Source organism: Rhineura floridana, chromosome 9, assembly GCF_030035675.1.
Source record: "Rhineura floridana isolate rRhiFlo1 chromosome 9, rRhiFlo1.hap2, whole genome shotgun sequence".
Lineage (NCBI taxonomy): Eukaryota > Metazoa > Chordata > Lepidosauria > Squamata > Rhineuridae > Rhineura > Rhineura floridana.
This window is the reverse complement of record NC_084488.1, coordinates 81012191-81032601: the sequence shown is the minus strand read 5'-3', so window position 1 is coordinate 81032601 and position 20411 is coordinate 81012191. Positions and strand designations below refer to the sequence as shown.

At 40.9% G+C, this 20411-nt stretch overlaps 1 protein-coding gene across 1 annotated transcript in view; it reads right to left on the bottom strand.

Moving 5' to 3' along the window:
• Nucleotides 1-20196, bottom strand: part of ANKRD50 (ankyrin repeat domain containing 50) — a 98669-nt gene extending 78473 nt beyond the window's left edge. Inside the window, exon 1 of the mRNA XM_061585100.1 lies at nt 20182-20196. The gene's annotated coding sequence lies outside the window, so the exon portion shown is untranslated. The remainder of the gene's footprint in view (nt 1-20181) is intronic.
• Between the last annotated feature and the right edge of the window lie 215 nt (nt 20197-20411).

Here is a 20411-nt window from a genome sequence, read left to right as displayed (position 1 = left end):
GGATGACAGATTCATTCACGGAGGAACCAGAAATGTTAGAATGTGAGGTGAAATCTGCTCTTAAAATACTTGGAAGAAACAAATCACCAGGAACAGATGGCATACCAATAGAGTTGCTGCAAGTTACTGAGAATGAATCTGTCCAAATTTTGACAAACATTTGTTAAGAAATATGGAAAACTAAACAATGGCTCACAGACTGGAAACATTCAATCCCAATTCCAAAGAAAGAGGATCCCAGGGAATGCAGTAATTATCGAAGTATTACCTTAATATCTCATGCAAGTAAAGTAATGCTCAAGGTTCTACAACAAAGGCTCTTGCCATATATGGAGCAAGAAATGCCAGATGTCCAAGCTGGATTTAGAAAGGGAAGAGGTACCAGAGATCATATCGCAAACATATGTTGGATAATGAAAATTATTTCAGAAGAAAATCACCCTGTGCTTTATAGATTACAGCAAAGCCTTTCACTGTGTAGATCATGAAAAACTATGGAATGCTTTAAAAGAAATGGGGGTGCCACAGCATCTGATTGTCCTGATGTGCAACCTATACTCTGGACAAGAGGCTACTATAAGGAGAGTATGGAGAAACTGACTGGTTCCCAATTGGAAAGGGTGTGAGACAGGGGTGTATTTAATCAACCTATTTGTTTAATCTATATGCAGAACATTTCATACGGAAAGCAGGATTGAACCAAGATGAAGGAGATGTGAAAACTGGAGGGAGAAATATCAATAATTTAAGATATGCAGATGACACCATACTACTAGCAGAAACCAGTAATGATTTTAAATGTGCTGTTGAAAGTTAAAGAGGAAAGCACAAAAGCAGGACTACAGCTGAATGTCAAGAAGACTAAAGTAATGACAACAGAAGAGTTATGTAACTTTACAGTTGACAATGGGGACATTGAAGTTGTCAAGGAATATCAATACCTCAGCACAGTCATTAACCAAAATGGAGACCATAGTGAAGAAATCAGAAGAAGGCTAGGACCGGGGAGGGCAGCTATGAGAGAACTAGAAGAGGTCCTCAAATGCAAAGATGTATCACTGAACACTAAAGTCAGGATCACTGAGACCATGATATTCCCAATCTCTATATATAGATGTGAAAGCTGGACAGTGAAAAAAGCGAATAAAAGAAAAATCAACTCATTTGAAATGTGGTGTTGGAGGAGAACTTTGTGCGTACCATGGACTGCGAAAAAGACAAAATAATTGGGTGTTAGAACAAATTGAACCAGAACTATCATTAGAACCTAAAATGATGAAACTGAGGTTATCATACTTTGGACAAATATTGAGAAGACATGATTCACTAGAAAAGACCATAATGCTGGGAAAAACAGAAGGCAGTAGAAAAAGAGGAAGGCCGAACAAGAGATGGATTGATTCCATAAAGGAAGCCACAGACCTGAACTTACAAGATCTGAACAGGGTGGTTCACGACAGATGCTCTTGGAGGTCACTGATTCATAGGGTCGCCATAAGTTGTAATGGATTTCAAGGCACATAACAACAACAGCATAAGTGGATCAGAGATCTGACCTGCTGTAAGGCAGCTTCCTATGTTGTCCATGTACCTTTTTTTCTGGCAGGACTTAGGTGTCTTTAACAGCTTACAACAGACAAAAGCTGTCCCTTTTAACATGGAGGTAATGTAAGAGGGAAAGCATCACCTGCTAAGCACACCTGTTGAAAGACACAGAAATCCTATGGGAAACAATGCTGGTATCCCTGGTTCTGCACATAGCCTTGCACAAGTCTCTGTCAGCCTTAGATGTCCCATCTGTATTGTGGCTGCAAGTGGGATTTGCCTGACAAAGTTTCTGTAAGGGTGAACAAAACTGAGAATGATTGCAAAATTTCCAGAAGCTTAAATTGAAGTTTTACAAAGATGTATATTTCAAACTACTTTCTGGCCATTGACTACGTGCCTTTTCAAAGCATGGGTAGGAAACTGTGCGTTCACATGCAGCCTTGGGTTCCTGTTTCAACAGTGAGTGATCAGTTTTCTTATTCTGGTGTTAGTAATGCACTGCAAAAATTTTGTCACATCTAGTAATCAAATAAATGCATCAGGGTCAACACGATCATTATATTCCTCAGTAAAATGATGAGAACAAGAAGGGAAGATACTAAGTCTTTATTTTTTACATGTCTCTGCAGGAATGATTGTTTTACAAAATGATTTATCTGCTACAATGCTATGCCTGTCTAAGAAATTGATATTAATAATGCATGCTTTACAGCATAATTCCATATGTTACAATTCAGTACTTTTCAATTAGGATAGGATATATTGGAAAGTCTGAGCAGCACTTAAACTTCTGAATTCCCCTATATTTGCAAAGTTTCCAAAAGATGCAAAATTCCTGGACGGTATAGCATGCAAGATTTTGGCATCCACAGAACTTTTCATCAAGCAGAATGGGAAAGTAGCAAATTCACATCCCTATAAGGAAAAAAGTTGGTTACAAGTGCAAATAGTTCTACAGCACAATCTTATAAGAACATAAGAAGAGCCCTGTAGGATCAAGTCAAAAGCCCATCTAGTGCAGCATCCTGTTTTCACAGTGACCAACCAGATGCTTATGGGAAGTCCAGAAGCACGACCTGAGTGCAACATCACACTCCCTACTTGTGATTTTCAGCAACTGATATTCAGAGGTATCCACTTTATCAATGGAGGAAGTACTAAGCCATTGTGGCTAGTAATTATAGCGGTTTGCAGTAAGAATGTAAGAATTATGTTGAAACGTGTGGATTAGTTTAAGGCATTACGGCAAATGTGAGCTGTACAATGCCTTCTGGAAAGCTGTGCAGTCAGGTTCTAACACCCCGTCCCCTCCAATCACTCAAGGAATTTCAGAAGGAGAGTCTGTTTTATTAGACTAAGCTATACATTATCTCAAAGACCACTGTATTAAAAATGTCTGCATTTTAAACTAACTTTAAGTTTGGATCAGATTGCTACTTTGTTCTCTGAGCAGGTAACTATTAATTACCTTCTACTCTGTCTGATGAAGAGTGCAGTGTAACTCCAAAGTGTAAACAGAGAAGAACAAAAGAATGCTTTCACCATTTTGTATTTCTCCATTTTTTGGAGCTTTCTATCTAAGGGAATTTGTGGTACTGGGACTGATAATTAGTGCTTGAAATATTTCATAATGTCTCCTCCCACCTACACTTAGCCAGAAAGCTGTGCTGCAGTGACAGAGAGGCTGAGCCCAGATATTTGTAAACCTCAGTGTTGCTTGTAAAACAATAAAGACATATTTGTTGTCAAGCAGCTCCAGATGGAGAAGAATTTGATGATGTGTACCATCCACAATATGCTAGGTGATTAGTCCTAACATCGCATTGATAAGTGACTGATAAAAGTAATAATAATAAAAACTTAGCCATGATCCTCAAAGCCATAAAGGAGGTGAGCTTAATGATATCTCAAGGACAGCATTCTCTCTGATCATGAAATACCACTGCAATTTCTGTCTTATGAACAATGGAAATGTCAACAGGGTTGAGATTCAAGAACAGAGAATGAAGACTTTTTGGCAGCTGGTTCACAGCTGTGGATGATCCTGTCACAAGTGATTAGATCAGGAATGGTAGGCAGCAAACATCCACAGAAATGTTTTTGGTAGGGCCTAAATGCTCACTTCATCACATGTAGGGGTGAAGGAAAAAATTGATTCAGTTCGCATTTAAAGGCAAGCCTGTCAAATTCACACTTTCTGAAACAGTGTGCAAATGGAAATACAGACATCCTTTGAAATTTAAACTTCTTGAAATTTTGCAACACAGGTTTCTGGGCAAGTAATACGTACAAAAATACATATATTATACATAGGATAAAGTGTGGATAAAAATTTATATATTCATGAAAAGAACATACAAAAATGCATTTTACAAAACTGTAAATTTGGCAAAATGTGAAAAATAAGAGAAATGTGCACTAAAGTGTTGATGAATGTTCATGAGGATTCTTTTTTTTTTTTAATGCAAACTGATGTGGAAATGTGAGAACTGAACTTCAGATTGGAAAAATAAGAAACTGATAGAAACAGAAATTGACAGATTTACCTATCCTTACTCACAGAAGTTTAAGAGTATGATCCAGACAAACTTAAGCACTTTTAAGTCTCACTGATTCTAGAAGAAATATTAAAGAATCTGTGCTGCTGAGACAAATTTGATTATAATTGCAACAAACAAACAAACAACAAACAGAAAACAAGCACCTATTTATTTTCACTGTTGAAATAATCAACTCCAAAACTGGAGGCACTCAAGAGGCAGTTGGACAGTTACGTGTTGGGTATGCTTCAACTTGGATTCCTGCACTGAGCAGGGAGTTGGACTCAATGGCCTTATAGGCCTCTTCCAACTCTACGATTCTATGAAGTCCTATTTGGTATACAACGCTCAACTAGTTATCCATTCACTAATAGCTAAAAAACCTTGCAATTTAAGAATGTAGCTATAGCCACAGATATTTCTATCAAAATTCATAAAGCAGGGAAATTGAACAGCTATAGTGAATGCACCAGGGTAGCAGGAGACCTGACCTCTTCTCTGAGATAATGTATTGCCCTACAAATTTGTAAACATGCAAACACATTTTGGGTTGGTCTTTCACAGTCCAATGCACTTTCTGTGTAGCTTGGAAGAATTTGGTCACATGTGACTCTGAGCATATGGTGAGTGGCTGGCAACACCTGCAATCGGCCCAGATAACAGAAACAAGACATGTGCTGTGTTGTGCTGGTCTCATTTTAGCAGAGGGAAGCAATAATATAAAGACAGTTGATGTATTCCAGACAGTCACTTTAAATATGTTTGATTTACTTTGCAATTTTAGTGACACTTCCTATGGTAAATTCGTTTCTTTTGCTTCTGTTTCTGTGAATATGTGAAGTACAGCAACACTTTGCAACACTAAAAAAACCCTCCAAAAACAATTGTGAAATAATATGTAAATTTCTAGGCTCTTCTGGCATGATCTAATTCTGGAGCATTATCGTACGCAAAATGGGGATAATTTGTCACTAAAGCAGCAGGTCTTGGGGGAGATCTGGAATGGAGTTTTGGATCCTTTGCTCTGTTAAAGACAGCAAAAGGAACAGCATCTAGACTATAATTGTTCTATTGTTATTGTTTTCTTGTTATTGTATCCAGTATGTAATTTTAATACCTTATATTGTACTTATATTTTATATTATATTCTGTATTTTATATTGTTTTATATGGTATTTTTGTTCTTCATTGTAAGCTTCATAGAGAATTTCTGTAATAGAAAAGCAGGATACATTTATTAAATCTTTAAATCTAAAAACCAAAAAAATCAAAATTTGACCAGTAAGGGTTATATGGCGATATACTTCCATGAAGATTTTGATTTGTGAATTTTAGGGATGGTATGGTCTGAACTGATTGTACCTATAGAATACCACTAGTGTTGGTGGCAAAGATTAGAACAATAGAATAGAACACAGAGAATAGTAGAGTTGAAAGGCCATCAAGTCCAACCCCTACACAATGCAGGAATCCAACTTCAAACATACCAAGAAGTGGCTGTCCAGCTGCCTGTTGAATACCTCCAGTGTTGGACAGCCCACCACCTCCCTTGGTAATTGGTTGGATTAAAAGACCCTATAAGCGTCTTCCATTTTCAAGATTATGAATATCATACAATGTTATGGGCAACGGTACAATGAATACACAGTACTTATCTGAAACCTTTCTTCTGAGGTGCTCTGTATTTTAATAGTGCTTTCTTTGGTGAGAGAAGACAGAAACCTGCTTGCTATAACTAAAGCTTTATTAAGAGAATGCTTACAAGATCTACCGTGCTTGCTCAGGCTCCTCCCACCTGACCTTTACACTAGAGCTCAGCCTCCAGATCTCCATGGCAGTCCCCCTGCAGTTTCCTCTGTTGGATGGAACTGCTACCTATTATAACATCCCCAATGTCATATTTGTTATAAGAACATACAAACAACATAAGTATAACTTCTTGAACTAAACAATTAACGTGAAAGTAGTGCTGGTTCTGAATGACTGAAATTAAACGGCCTATCAGCCATCTAATACAAAATCTGTGTATCGTTTAGGTGGTTTGATATGATTGCAAGTACATGTGCTCTTGACACGGTCACTGTTCGGTGTTGGTGATACAGTTGCATGGGTCTCTTTATTTTGTGGTTCAGGGCCTGGAGTATGGTGTGCATCTTCATGACCGCACGGAATGATGGAATTATCCTGTATATCATCATCCACCACATCTGAGGCATCTTTAAGTCCTTGAGGACTCATTAGGCGAAAGAACTTACGATTCCGTCGATATGAGCGCCCATTGACTTCAACTATTTAAGTCCAGGGATTTATTTGTCCCATGCATGTTCCTTTCATCCAAGGACATGTCTTGTCTTGAGGAAATAATTGGACACGTACAGAATCTCCAGTGTGCAGAGGTGGTAGCTCTTTTGAATCCCTGTCATAATAGCTTTTAGTTTCATTGCATTTGTGTTGCAGCTGATCTGTGATTTTCATTGCAATTTTGGGTTTCAATAATCCAAGAGCTGTAGGTAGAAAGGATCGTGTGCGTCTGGACATAAGTCTTTGCACTGGGCTGCTATTCATGCCAGCAGTTGGAGTATTTCTCCACTCCAAGATAGCTTGCCATATGTTTTCTGTATTTCTTGCTGTTTTCTTTAATAGAGTTTTTGCAATTTTGACGGCTGATTCAGCTTTGCCATTTGACTGACTGTCATAGGGAGATGATGTTATGTGGTGAAATTCCCAGTCTTTTGAAAATGTGGCAAATTCTTTGGAAGTGAACTGTGGTCCACCATCTGAAATCACACAGTCAGGTATGCCAAGTCTGCTGAAGTGGTTCATGATTCTTTCTATTACAGTAGCTGATGTTGTATCTGGCAGTTTATCCATTTCCCAGTAGTCTGAATAGTAGTCTACCAGAATGAGATAATTGCTGCCATTTTCTGTGAAAAGGTCCATCCGTACCTTACTCTATGGTCTGTTAGGAATGCCATGTATCACCAATGGTTCTTTTTGCTGACTGGCTTGGAACTCAGCACACACATCACAGTTACATACAAGGTCTCTGATATCATTAGTAGTGTTTGGCCAGTATACCACATCTCTAGCTTTCCGCAAACATGCTTCTGTTCCAGAATGACTGTGATGTATTCTTGATATGTCTTTTCTCATGGCCTTTGGAATGAGTATTCGGTGTCCTTTGAATATGATGCCATCTTGGACACTTAATTCATCACGATAGTTCTAGTATTCTTGAGTAGACACTGGAGCTTTGTCCCAGGTATCTGGCCAACCTGCTAAGACAACAGAGATCAATACTTGCAGCTCTTTGTCCTGTAAAGTAAGTTCCTGGACTCTTTGAAGTCCTTGATGTGAGATGGGCATATAAGCAGCTTGATTTATGCTTTCTAGTTCCTTTTGTCTGGCTTGCACTTCAAGGGAATAGAGTATCTCATAGTCTTGCTTGTCAGTGTGCCTGTCATGTGGCAAGGGTGCTCTGGATAGGAGATCCGCTATGTACATCTCAGCTCCTTTTTTATATTATACCTTCAAGGGATAGCATTATAGCCTAAGAAGCATGTGTTGGAGGCATTTTGGAGCCGATAGCAATGACTTCTTAAAAATAACTTCTAGAGGCTTATGATCGCTGTCAACCTTAATGCATTTCTGACCTTGTATATATTGGTCAAATTTTTCACAAGCAAATATTATTGCTAAGCATTCTTTTTCAATTTGGGCATAATGCCATTCAGTCTGTGATAAAGACCTTGATGCAAATACAACAGACTGTCCTTTTTGCAAAAGTATAGCACCCAGGCCGGTTTCACTGGCATCACATTGGATGGTGACATCTTCATTCATGTCATAATACTTCAACACGGGATGTCTAGTAACCAAGTCTTTGATCTGTTGGAGGGCAGCATCATGTTGAAGTAGCCACACCCAAGTTGCACCTGTGTACAATAGTCATCTGAGAGGCTCACAAACATCAGAAAGGCAAGGAAGAAATTTAGTCAGATAATTAACAAATTCCAGTAAGTGCTGAAGAGATTTGGTATTGGATGGTTTAGGCATCTGCTGGATAGCTCTCACCTTTTCTGGATCTGGTTGTAAGCCTTACAATGTTAGGAGGTGTCCCATATAGGGTACTGCTGTCAGTCGTAGCCTCATCTTATTTTTATTGAGTTTCAGATTGACTTTTCTCGCCCTTTCCAGGAGAGAGATGAGGTTGCGATCATGGTCAGCTATGGCATTCTCCATTGAATCTCCACAGCCATATACCAAAATGTCATCTGCAATTACACTGATTCCTTTGAGACCTGCCAGTGCATCTTGTTGGTGGCACTGATACTCTTCTGCTGGTGGTTTTATTCCAAAGGACATTCTCAGCCACCTGTAACGTCCTTCTGGGGTCCAAAATGTAGTAAGGTAGCTGCTTTCTTCATCTAATAAGATTTGCCAATACCCATCCTTTGCATCTAAGACAGAGAATATTTTTGCCTTGGCAAGGTCTGGTAATATTTCTTCTATGGGCATCTGGTAGTGAGCTCGTAATAATGCCTTGCTTAAATTACTTGGATCTATACAGATGCAACGTTTACCAGGTTTCTCTATGGCTACCATGCTGCTTATCCACTTGGTAGGTTCTGTCACTTGGGCAATTATTCCATCTTTTTCCATTTGTCTTATTGCAGTTATGATTTTTTCTTTTGATGTGACAGGGACTTCACGTGGCATACGTTGCACTGGTTGCACAGTGTCATCCACTTTGAAATGGAAGGGGCCTGGAAGACAGCCAAGTCCCTCAAAGACATCATGGTAATTTTTAAGAATTTGTGCCTTTGCTATGCCACCTTGTACTTGTCTCATAGCCAAGGTCAGGGCCGGTTCCAAAGGGCGGCCAGGTGCGGCACTGGTCCGAGGCCCCCTGGTGCTACAGGGGGGCCCTCAGCGGCCCGTCTGCTCCCCTTCTGCGATCTGCGGCACCAGCCGCAGATCGCAGGGCAGGAGCTTCTGCCTACCCACCATTCCCTCACCTCACCTACCTGTCTCCTGCCTTTTAGCATTGCCCTAAATGAAGATGACTGCGGTTTCCCTAAGGTACTGTAGCCCCTGCCGCCATCTTAGTTGATGGTAGAGATGTGCATGCATAGCACTCATGCGTGCCATCAACAAAGATGGCGGTGCAGGCTTCATCCCCTTAGGGAAACCATGGCCGCCATCTTGGTTAATGGCAATGGAAAAAGAGAGGAGACAAGTAGGTGGGGTGTGCTGGGCCCCCACACATGCATGTGCGTGTGCCGGGGCCCAGGGCAAGCTGATGCCCAAGGACCCTGGCATGCATGGAGCCGGCCCTGGCCAAGGTACTGTTGGTTTCAAGTCTGAGTGTATGGATGTCTTGTGTAGTATTTAATGTTACCAGTTTCATACATTCATTAGTGCTTGCTGATATGAGGGGCTTTTGCCTGGAATTCACAATCTGGAATTCTAGCTGATATCTTTTTCCTTGATATTCTGTCTGCAGCACACATTGACCTAGTGGTGTGAGAATTGTGCCATCATATAGTCTCAGCTTAGCTTTGCTTGGTGATGGCTTTGCCTCTCCATCTTGTATAATATTGAGATAATCTCTGTAACCCATTACATTTACAGATGCACCACTGTCTATTTGACATTCAGTGTCCTGCTTGAGCCAGGACTGCAAAGTTTCTGGGCAAGGTGCTAATATAAGTTTGACAAACCACTTTTTTGTCTTAGTATGCACTGTTTTGATGTCATGCATGGAGAAAATATCACTGTCTGACTTACTGTATAGATCATCATTGCCTATCTGTTTCACATGCTGTGCAGATTTTTTTTCTGTTTAGATTGTTTGCAAACTCTTGCATAATGATTTCTTTTACCACAGCTTCTGCAAATAGTTCCAAATGCTGGGCATTTGCCAGGATCATGAATTTTGCCACAGTATCCACAACTCTCACTTTGAAATCTTCTGGGCTCAGCACTATTTTTGCATGATGGCATATGTATGTTAGAATGTTTATTTTTGGTGATATAATGCATGCTATCAGCTTCTGAAGGGTGCATTTCTTGCATTTGCACAAGGGTATGTTCACTAGCCTTGCATATGTCTATGGCTTCCTGTAGAGTCAAGGCAGGCCTTCGGAACATTCTCATCTGTGCTCCCTTGTCCTTAATGCCTATGACCAATCTGTCTTTAATCAATTCTTTTTTCAAAGTGCTATATGCACATGAATCTGCTTTTTTGTGCAATTTAGTAACATACTGATCTGTAGTTTCATCAGGTTCCTGGGCACATTTGTTAAAGAGAGATTGTTTGTATATAACATTTCTAGTAGGTTCAAAATGCCTTTGAAGCGCTTCTAGCAATTTGCAAGGATCTTGTCTGTCTGCTGCTATAATATCAAGGTGCTGCTGGAGCAAATGACATTCTTTTCCCATCACTGATAGCAGTGTTGCAACCCTAATCTTTTTATCTTTGCCATCCAATCCTGTTGCTATTTCATAATTCTCCCACTGTGCTTTGAAAAACATCCTGTTATTAAAAATATCACCTGCCATGTCCACGGGCCCTGGAACTGGAATCATCCTGGCTGCCATTGCCAAAGTATCTTCTGCCACCAATGTGTTTGTTGCCTTTGCAAGCAGTGGTGCTTGAGCCCTCCTTTTCTTCAGAAAAGTAGATTCACTTCTGACACCATGTTTTAATAGTGCTTTCTTTGCTGTGAGAAGACAGAAACCTGCTTGCTATAACTAAAGCTTTATTAAGAGAATGCTTACAAGATCTACCGTGCTTGCTCAGGCTCCTCCCACCTGACCTTTACACTAGAGCTCAGCCTTCAGATCTCCATAGCAGTCTCCCTGCAGTTCCCTCTACTGGATGGAACTGCTACCTATATAACATTCTGGATAAGGACAGCCCTAAACAAATGGGTGTCCCATGCAAGGAGATCTTCAGTACTCTCTCCATTAGTTCTATCTTTTGAATCCTGTATTTGTAGCCCATTTCATGACTCTGGTGCATGATCTGCATGCTTGATTTATCCCTGTCAGATATAGTGTACATCTTCCCATAACTTAAAACACAAATCTGCATGCATGTTAAGGCCATGCTAACCACACAGGGTAGTGAGTTTGTACTAGATATTCCAGCTGTTGAGTTGGATAGTTGAACAGAAAGCCTTTGAGAGGTGTTCACCCTCCACTCTGCAAGGCCAGCATCCCAGGCAGGTGCCTAAACTTCGTATTGCCCCTAGATCTAACCCAGGCTCTAAACTCTTTATGAAGCTGCTAATTATCCAATTCCATAATCTGAGATGATAACAATAGTAACATTAACAGAACTTGCCTACATCCCCTTCTGGCCCAAACTGAACCGTGTGGCAGGGAGAATAGCCATTTCACTTGGTAGGAATCCTTGGTCTGTGCACTACTTCCTACAGCTCAGGGGGGGGAGCTCGACATTTGGCTGCCTGAGGCAAATGATAAGATGCCCCTCCCCACAATTCCACATACAGAAGCTGACCAGACTGGGTCCTGAATCTTACTTCAACACTGCCAATGGTCTCAAGTCAGCTGGTGCAAAACTTTTTGTCTAGACTGTTGATGGGGGCAGACTATCTCCAGCTCATAACGAGTACTCAAAAGCTTATACTGGCTGCCCATACACCACTAAAGCCAGGTTCAAGGTTTTTGTATTAATTTACAAGGCCTTTAACAACCTGGGTTCAGCATACCTTAAGGACTGCCTGATTCATTATATTCCTACCCAGTTACTGAGGTCTTCAGGGGAGTCACTGTTAGCAGCCCTCCATGGCTCACATGCACAGCTCGTATCCACCAGAAGCTGTGTGTTCAGTATTGTGATCTGAATTTTATATAACTCCCTTCCAGTTGAGGTCAGAACAGGCCCTCTTCCTGTTGAACATCCAGCACCTATTGAAGACTTATTTTATTCCAGCAGGCATTTTAACTGAATTGATTTTCATTCATTGGCGATTACTTGTGACAGAGTAAGATTGTCTTCCAAGATAAGGTCTTTAACGGTGGGTCCGTAAGTGACTGTGGAGGCCAATTCTGGATCCACATAGCCTCCCACAGTGAGGACACAGGTTTCCAGATGGAAGATGGTCACGATGAGGATTTGCTTGACGTGCCTTCCGCTTAGCTTGTTTGTCCCTTTCACCCTGTACTCGTGCTTCTTCAAAGTCCATAGCACCTTCGATAATGGCCGACCTCCAATTGGGATGCTCATGGGCCAAGGCTTCCCAGTTCTCAATGCTTATGTTACATTTTTTTAGATTAGCTTTGAGAACATCTTTAAACCTCTTTTGCTGTCCACTGATATTTCGTTTTCCATCCTTAAGTTGGGAGTAAAGTAGCTGCTTTGGAATACGGTGATCAGGCATTCGAACAACATGGCCGGTCCAGTGAAGTTGATGTTGGAGGATCATTGTTTCAACACTGGTGGTGTTTGCTTCTTCCATTATGCTAACATTAGTCCTCCTATCTTCCCAAGTAATTTGCAGAATTTTCCGGAGGCAGCGTTGGTGGAATCTTTCAAGAAGTTGGGAGTGGTGTTTATAGATGGTCCATGTTTCACAGGCGTACAGTAAGGTCGGTAGTATAATGGCTTTGTAAATAAGCATTTTGGTCTCCCTGCGAATATCCTGATCCTCGAACACTCTACACTTCATTCGGGAGAATGCGGCACTCGCAGAGCTCAGACGATGCTGAATTTCAGCATCGATGTCACCTTTTACAGAGAGATGGCTGCCAAGATAAGAAAAGTGATCGACATTCTCCAGCATCGCACCATTAAGCTGGATTGATTTTATATCTGTTTCAACAGATTCTTTTTTTTAAAAAAATTGTATTGAGGTACTTGTACCCTGATTAGAGACAATTGTCATTAAGCGGTATAAAAATGGTCAGAATAAATAAATAAAGTAAGACAGTGTCATGACAGTGTACACCACCACACAGGCAGCAGGCAGGTTTGGGGCGAGGTCACAGGCAGTTGTCATGGCACACACAGCTCTCCCCTCCAGAGCTTCACCACCATTCTCCACCTCCTGCTGCCTGAGGTGGCTGCCTAACTCTGCGTAATGTATTTTATTTACAAAATAAAATGTATTTTACTTATTCAAAAATGGTAGGCCTGGGCCACTTATGCAGACTAGACCCTAATGACAAATGTGTGTCTTTTATTGTTGTCTCTGGTGAGACTGTCAAAGCTGGAATAAAGTTTGGAAAGGAAGAACCCTCTGAGGAGATGATTGTCACCTTGACCTCACTTGCTTTAAGTATGTGTTTCCTCAGATTTCTACTAAATATGTAGAGATCAGTAGTGTAGTGGCAAATTCAGAAGTGCTGGGTCCCTTCATAATAATCATAGTCACAGCCACAGTCCCTCACCCACTTCCATTTTTGCTGCTGGGTTGAGAATGAGATCCTTGTTAATGCCTTCTCTGACAACAACGGATGCCACCAGGAGCCAATAAGCATGAAAGGGGAGAGTCTGCTCAGTGGCTGACTCACTTCCTTTCACTCTGATTGACTCCAATCAGGAGAAAAGGCCAAAGAAGCATGTTAGAAGTCTCTTCTCAATGGCTAGCATACTCCAGTTTCATGCCGATTGACTTGTAGGATGCTGAAGATATTGGGACCCTGCTGGGACCCTGCTCCCAAAAAAGTAAGGAGTCTAAGACCCCCGAAGACCCTGGACGACTACACTCCTGGAGAGATGTTCTACTCTCACCCTTCTTCCTCACACTGCCCAGCTTCAAGAGTCAGCCCAGCTCATCACTCTGGAACTGAAAGAGCACTTTATCATAACATTGGGCAGGGGACAGGGAAAATATTGTGCTGCTCCATTGATTTCAGGTCTGTCAAGAGGCTTGGAAATATTGTAGAGGACAGGGATTAGTCTGCGGTGTCGTTGTGTATAGGATTCTGGATTAGAGGATGCTTTTTGCCCTTCTGCCATGAGCTGTCAAAGCTTCTTTGACTTATCTGCCAGTATCCTATCCCTGCTGTGTCCATTTACAGTCAATAAAACATACATACAAGCTAATACTTCACACACACCTTTAACTTGTGCTCTGAAACTTTGGGTTTAAACCTAACATCCAGACAAATCACAGGTTACTGTAATAACAAATGTGGGTTGGGTTTTGCACTTGGACTTGAACCATGTTTAAAAATTCTAGGGCATGGTCCAAAGGCATATGTTGTGGAAACTTTAATTAAGCTAAGCAAGTCTGAGGCCACATCTACACCATACATTTAAAGCACTATTATATCATTTTAAACAGTCATGGTTTCCCCCAAAGAATCCTATTCCCCTCCCTGAGCTACATTTCCCAGAGTTCCCTGGGAAGAAGGACTTATTATTAAACCACTCAGAATGGTAGCTTGGTGAGAGGAATAGAGGTCTCCTAACAACTCTCAGCACCCTTCACAAACTACAGTTCTTAGGATTCTATGGGGGAAAGACACAATTGTCAAAGTGGTATAATAGTGTTTTAAACGTATGGTGCAGACGCGGCCATTGACCGGTCAGGGACTGGATGGGATGCCCTTGAGTTTTCCTGAAGAAAGGCAGGATATAAATCCCTCTAAAAATAATATTTTTAAGGTTTAAAGTGCCTTATTTTAACTGACTACAGAGAAGGATCTATCTCATGTCACCACATAGTGCACTAGACCCAGGGGTGTAGTTGTTCAAGGTCGTAGCGGGTCACAGAACCCTTACTATTTTGGGGGGGTCAGGGTCCCTGCCCAGGGTCCTATGTATGAGCCAATCATCATGAAAGGGGAGTGTATTAGCCACTGAGAAGAGTCCTTTCCTGCTGATTGGCCAATCAGGGTAAAAGGAAGCGAGTCAGCCACTGAGAAGACTCTTCTCAATAACTAACACACAGCCTTCCCTTTCATGCTGATTGGCTCCTAGAGATGTCTGTTGTAGCAGAGTGTGGACTCAGAGACAACAAGGAGAACAAGAGAGATGAGAGAAAATGGAAAAGGGGATATGGCTGTGAGGGGTCATGGTGTGACTATCATGGAGGGACCCTGCACTTCTGAATTTGCCACGGACCCTGCACTTCTGAATTTGCCACTACACTACTGGCTGTAACTAATGGTAGGACAGCAATATCTGCCCCCACCCACCCGCTGATTTCTGGACCGAGGTCAATTGGCTCTTCTAGTCATCAGTTGAAAGTAGGCATCCCATCAGTAGACATCTATATCACTTAGGGTAAGGCTGACCAGCATGGTGCCCTCTACATGGTTTAAAGTACAACTCCATTATCCCTGACCATTGGCCATGCTATCTGGGGATAATGGGAGCTGGGGTCCAAAACATCTGGAGGGCATCACATTGGCTACCACTGGCCAAATGTATACTACTGCCTACACATTCCCATCATAAGCAGAAATTCCTGCACCTCAGACTTTGCTCCTAGATTATGTCATCACTTTTGCAATACCTGTTCCTCACCACTTGAAATCACACACACAGCTAATTTTAAAACGAAATTATATTTAATTGTACAGTTATGCATAATGACAAGCACCTTATGGATATTATGAAGTACTAGATGTATTCAGCAGACTCTCTGGGGCTGGGAGACCCGAAACCACAGCATTCACATCTGGTGTTGAAAGCAGTATTCTAATAAGAGCAGACTGCCACGTAAATAAGAAAGTGTAGTTTGATCAGATTGTTGTGCAAAGCATATAAACATAGCATATACTAATGGAAAGTGAATACAATATTTTTTGAGCCCTGGCTGGCAATCCCAGTTTTAGACTGCATAGATATTAAATTTGCAAAAACTGGTCCCTCTATAAAATTGAGTGGAACTTAGAAGCCTATTTTGAACATAGATTGTATTGAAAAGGATGGTAAATATTTTAAAAACAGGACAACAGTAAAATTTGCATCTGCTGGGTGTTCCAGACTCAGAATGCTCCCATCATTCAAGCACTCTGGAGTCTCATCTGAATTCTCTGTCACTGTTTTCTAAACAGCAAAAAAAAAAAAAAAGCCCCATTGAATCCAATAGGATTTACTTCTATGTAAACATGGCCAGAATTTTGCCGTAATTGGTTGAAATCTATATCCCCCCGCCACATAGTATATGCAAAATTAATCAAGTAATTTGTAAGCATAGTTTCTAGGTGGTGGCAGGGGAGGGGAAAGAATCCTTCACATTAAAACAAATAAGTGTTGCCTTCCTGGGACAGATCAAAGACGAACCCTATTCCTAGCAGTGGGTTTCCATATGTATATGCACCCCCCAAATCATGTTGGCTACCCCTAGAATATACCATTTTCTTCCCATAGCTATAGTGCCTATCCCCAAGAATGGCCAGCCAACTCCCTTCACCTCCTCTTCCTCCGAATATGCCATCCTGCCTGCTTAGTTATCAAGATCACCAATGGGGTTCATGGCAAGTTAAGCGTTGCTTGTCTCTTCAGAGTTGCGTCCTAGTGAGAATACTCTCACTAGGGTAGTAATGGAGGGAGATGGAGAGTGCACCACAAGCTTTCTAATTAATCCAGGTTGGTTTCGTGGTTGGGTTATTTGCTCTAATTAATTAGGACCAATTTTTAATCTACCATTTTAATTAATTAATTCAAACAGACTTTTGAAATAATGAGTCAAATCAGTTAAGCAAAGTTTGTAGCCCCATTAGTTATTTATTTAATTGAAACTTTTCTAGGCTGCTTTATATTTTAACAAAAGTCTCAGAGCAGTTTACAACATTAAAACACACATTGATTTTACCACATGCACAACAGTGATCATCCCTGACCACACTTGCCTGAATGGGAGAAACTTGATGGCAAGATTTTCTGTACCATTGTGTGGTTTATCCAAAAACTGCAGTACCAGTGGTAACACAACACAGAATCCAGTGGTCCAGTCCCCATCCCATTATTTCCAACCCCTGCTGAAAGCACGTGGAAGTCAGTAGTGGTATCCAGAGATCAAAGGAAACCAGAAGCGGGGAAAGGAGAATAATAGGTACCTATTTATTTATTTATTTATTATTTCAATTTATATACCGCCCTTAGCGAAATAGCTCTCAGGGCGGTGAACAAACAAACCTATGGCAGCAGGGTGCCTATTATTGTCGTTTCCCCGCTTCTGGTACCTATGGCAGCAGGGTGAGAGCCAGTGTGGCATAGTGGTTAAACTATGACCTGGGAGACCAGGGTTTGAATCCCCACATAGCCATGAAACTCACTGGGTGACCCTGGGCCAGTCACTGCCTCTCAGTCTCAGAGGAAGGCAATGGTAAACCACCTCTGAATACTGCTTACCATGAAATGTGATATCCCAAGTGTACCAGAAAACTAGGAGTTCTCATTAGTCACATGGCATAGCAAATTGGAATTAGGCAGACAGGTACCAGCAGCTAACCATAAATAAACATTTAACTGTAATCCCATGGGTGTGAACTGAGCATCTCCAAAAGATCAAAGCAATACTCCATGCCCTGAGGTATATATAGGTACAGATTTTTCAAAAATGATCTGCACAATTAGTTTCCTTTCATTGACCCAGATATTGTTGCCTGAGTGCAATGTATCTAAGGCTGTGCTTTTTCAAAATCTTCTTAAAATTCTTGAGAAGTGTTTTATATTCCGTTCCATTCTTAAGTTGCTATTTTATTGTTCTCCTGCTTTATTCATGCTAATGGAAGGTGTAACCTTGAAGGAATACATTTCAAGACACAGACAGCCTTAAGGAAATAGAACATGTACTCATAGTGAGTTCTACATAAGCCCTGACTTGGGTTGGAAGTCCAGGGAATACTCAGAAGAATGAGCAGGACACACGCAGCCCAAACACAATGGGCCTGGCGAGCCGTAGCTCAGTGGTAGAGTATCTGCCTTGCATGCAGAAGGTCCCAGGTTCAACCCCCAGCATCTCCAAGTAGGGCTGGGAGAGACTCCTGCCTGAAATTCTGGAGAGCTGCTGCTAGTTTGTGTAGACAATACTGAGCTAGATGGAGCAATGGTCTGACTCAATATAAGGCAGCTTCCCACATTTGGAATAGATGAAGCAATACACATTACCATCTAATGAGGAAGGCCCCAAGAAGACCATTAAGTGCAAAGTCCACAATTGTGGAAGTTGGACAGTGAAAAAAGTGGATAAGAGAAAAATCAACTCATTTGAAATGTGGTGCTGGAGGAGAGCTTTGCACATACCATGGACTGTGAAAAATACAAATAATTTGGTCTTAGAACAAACTAAACCAGAACTATCAATAGAAGCTAAAATGATGAAACTAATGTTATCATACTTTGGACACATAATGAGAAGACATGATTCACTAGAAAAGACCATAATGCTGGGAAAAACAGAAGGCAGTAGAAAAAGAGGAAGGCCAAACAAGAGATGGATTGAGGAAGCCACAGACCTGAACTTACAAGATCTGAACAGGGTGGTTCATGACAGATGCTCTTGGAGGTCACTGATTCATAGGGTCGCCATAGGTCGTAATCGACTTGAAGACACATAGCAACAACAAAAATAAACCACTGGCCCTGACTCTAATCATCCATTGTTTCTAAAAATGACCTCAGTACCAAGCACAACTTCTAACCATCAAAAAGCACCCCTGCATTGTCTTTATTGGTGTAGACAAATGTTTAGGTTTGACAGTTCAAATTAAAAACCAGAGCAGATTCACTGTCCCACGGACATCGGAGCCTCCACTGTAAGTATACATTCAGCAATCTGGTTGCAAGCGCCTTGTAATGTTTTATCAAGCATGCTTTTCACAAATGCCCAATTGGGAACACAGTACAGTGATAAAATAAAATAAAATGATGCAAAAATAATGGTCACTGGATTTTCTTTTGCCACTAAATAATGCAACCATGTAGACAAACCTTTAGGCCTGTTTAAGACTGTACTCCATTGACTGAAAATCTGCAGAAATGCAAGGCTGAAAGTTATCTGAAGGTTAGTTGAGACTGAAACCACTATTTTTCAAAATTAGAGAACCAATGCCCTTTTAAAAACACTGATGTATACCCTTTATACCAAATGACATTACAGTACTGCTTTTAATGTCTGAGAACGCTGCATTGAGCAAAGTCAACGTGGCCTTATCTATCCTTCAGTGACTCTTTTGTACTCTCTTTTAGCTGCCTCATTGCATTTGTAAAACTTTTCCTTTTTCTTTCTTTCTGTTTAATGCAGTATCTCTAATACCACATTCCTAACTCATTTACTTAAAAGTAAGTTCTGTAGAAATTAGTGGAACTTCCCCCCCCCAGATAATCAGGGTCTAAGGATAAGCTCCTATGTCAGAGAAGTAGAGTTATGGAAGCCTAATTTTGCAATTGATGCATTCTGTATGTAGGATGGAATCCACTTTTTAAATTATGCTAAAGATTTATTTTATATGGTAGGTTCAGTGATCCAAGTTGGTAAAAAAAACTTTCCCCCTTTTGCACATAAAACTCCTCCATCCTTTCACAAGCTCTCTGTTTGAAAAGCAGTTTGTCATGCAAATGATGGGACTGCTGTAGAAGAACCACAAGTCTAAAGCCTCCTTGGTAGTGATTCTTTAGATTTATTTACATTTTTGTTTTTTTCTTCAGTGTATACACTATATTTGCTAAGCAATATGTCACAATAAAACATAGAAAGTAACAATTCATCATTACCATGCTAAACTATCCCCACATTGTTCTTTTAGCTCTTTTGACATGAGTGATATTATCAAGTCTTTCCCCACTGACTGACATTTTTCCAAGTGGGCCAGATTGGATGCTGGCGGATGCTTTTACATTGGGAGCAACCCCAAAGGACTCTCAGCCTAGAAATCAAGATCCAGTATTCCTGCTATAGAATAAAGGCAGAGAAGAAAGTTCATTGGTACAGATGCAGCTGCAGAGTTGACCTTCAGAGGTTTTGTTCCAAGACAAAACTCCACAAGCAATTAAGTCACCCTACATTATCTCATTCTAAATAGCTTCTGGCAAATGAACAGTATTCCCAGTGCTTATGGAACATCCGCAGCCAATGACCTCAAATCTAAGTTTACTGATACTCACTGGAACTGAGATAGTGTGTGACCATTCCACTGCCAGGTGATAAGTTAATTCTTATATGAGGCTCAGCAGTCAGACTCATTTCAATGGCCTTTTTGGCCAACAAACCTGCTCCTGCCATTACAGAGGGATAGCAGTTATTTGTACAGCTGGTTACTGCAGCACTGACAACCATTTGGGAGCCAGTTTGCACTCATTTCCTTCTTCCTTGATGGGAACCATATCACATTGCT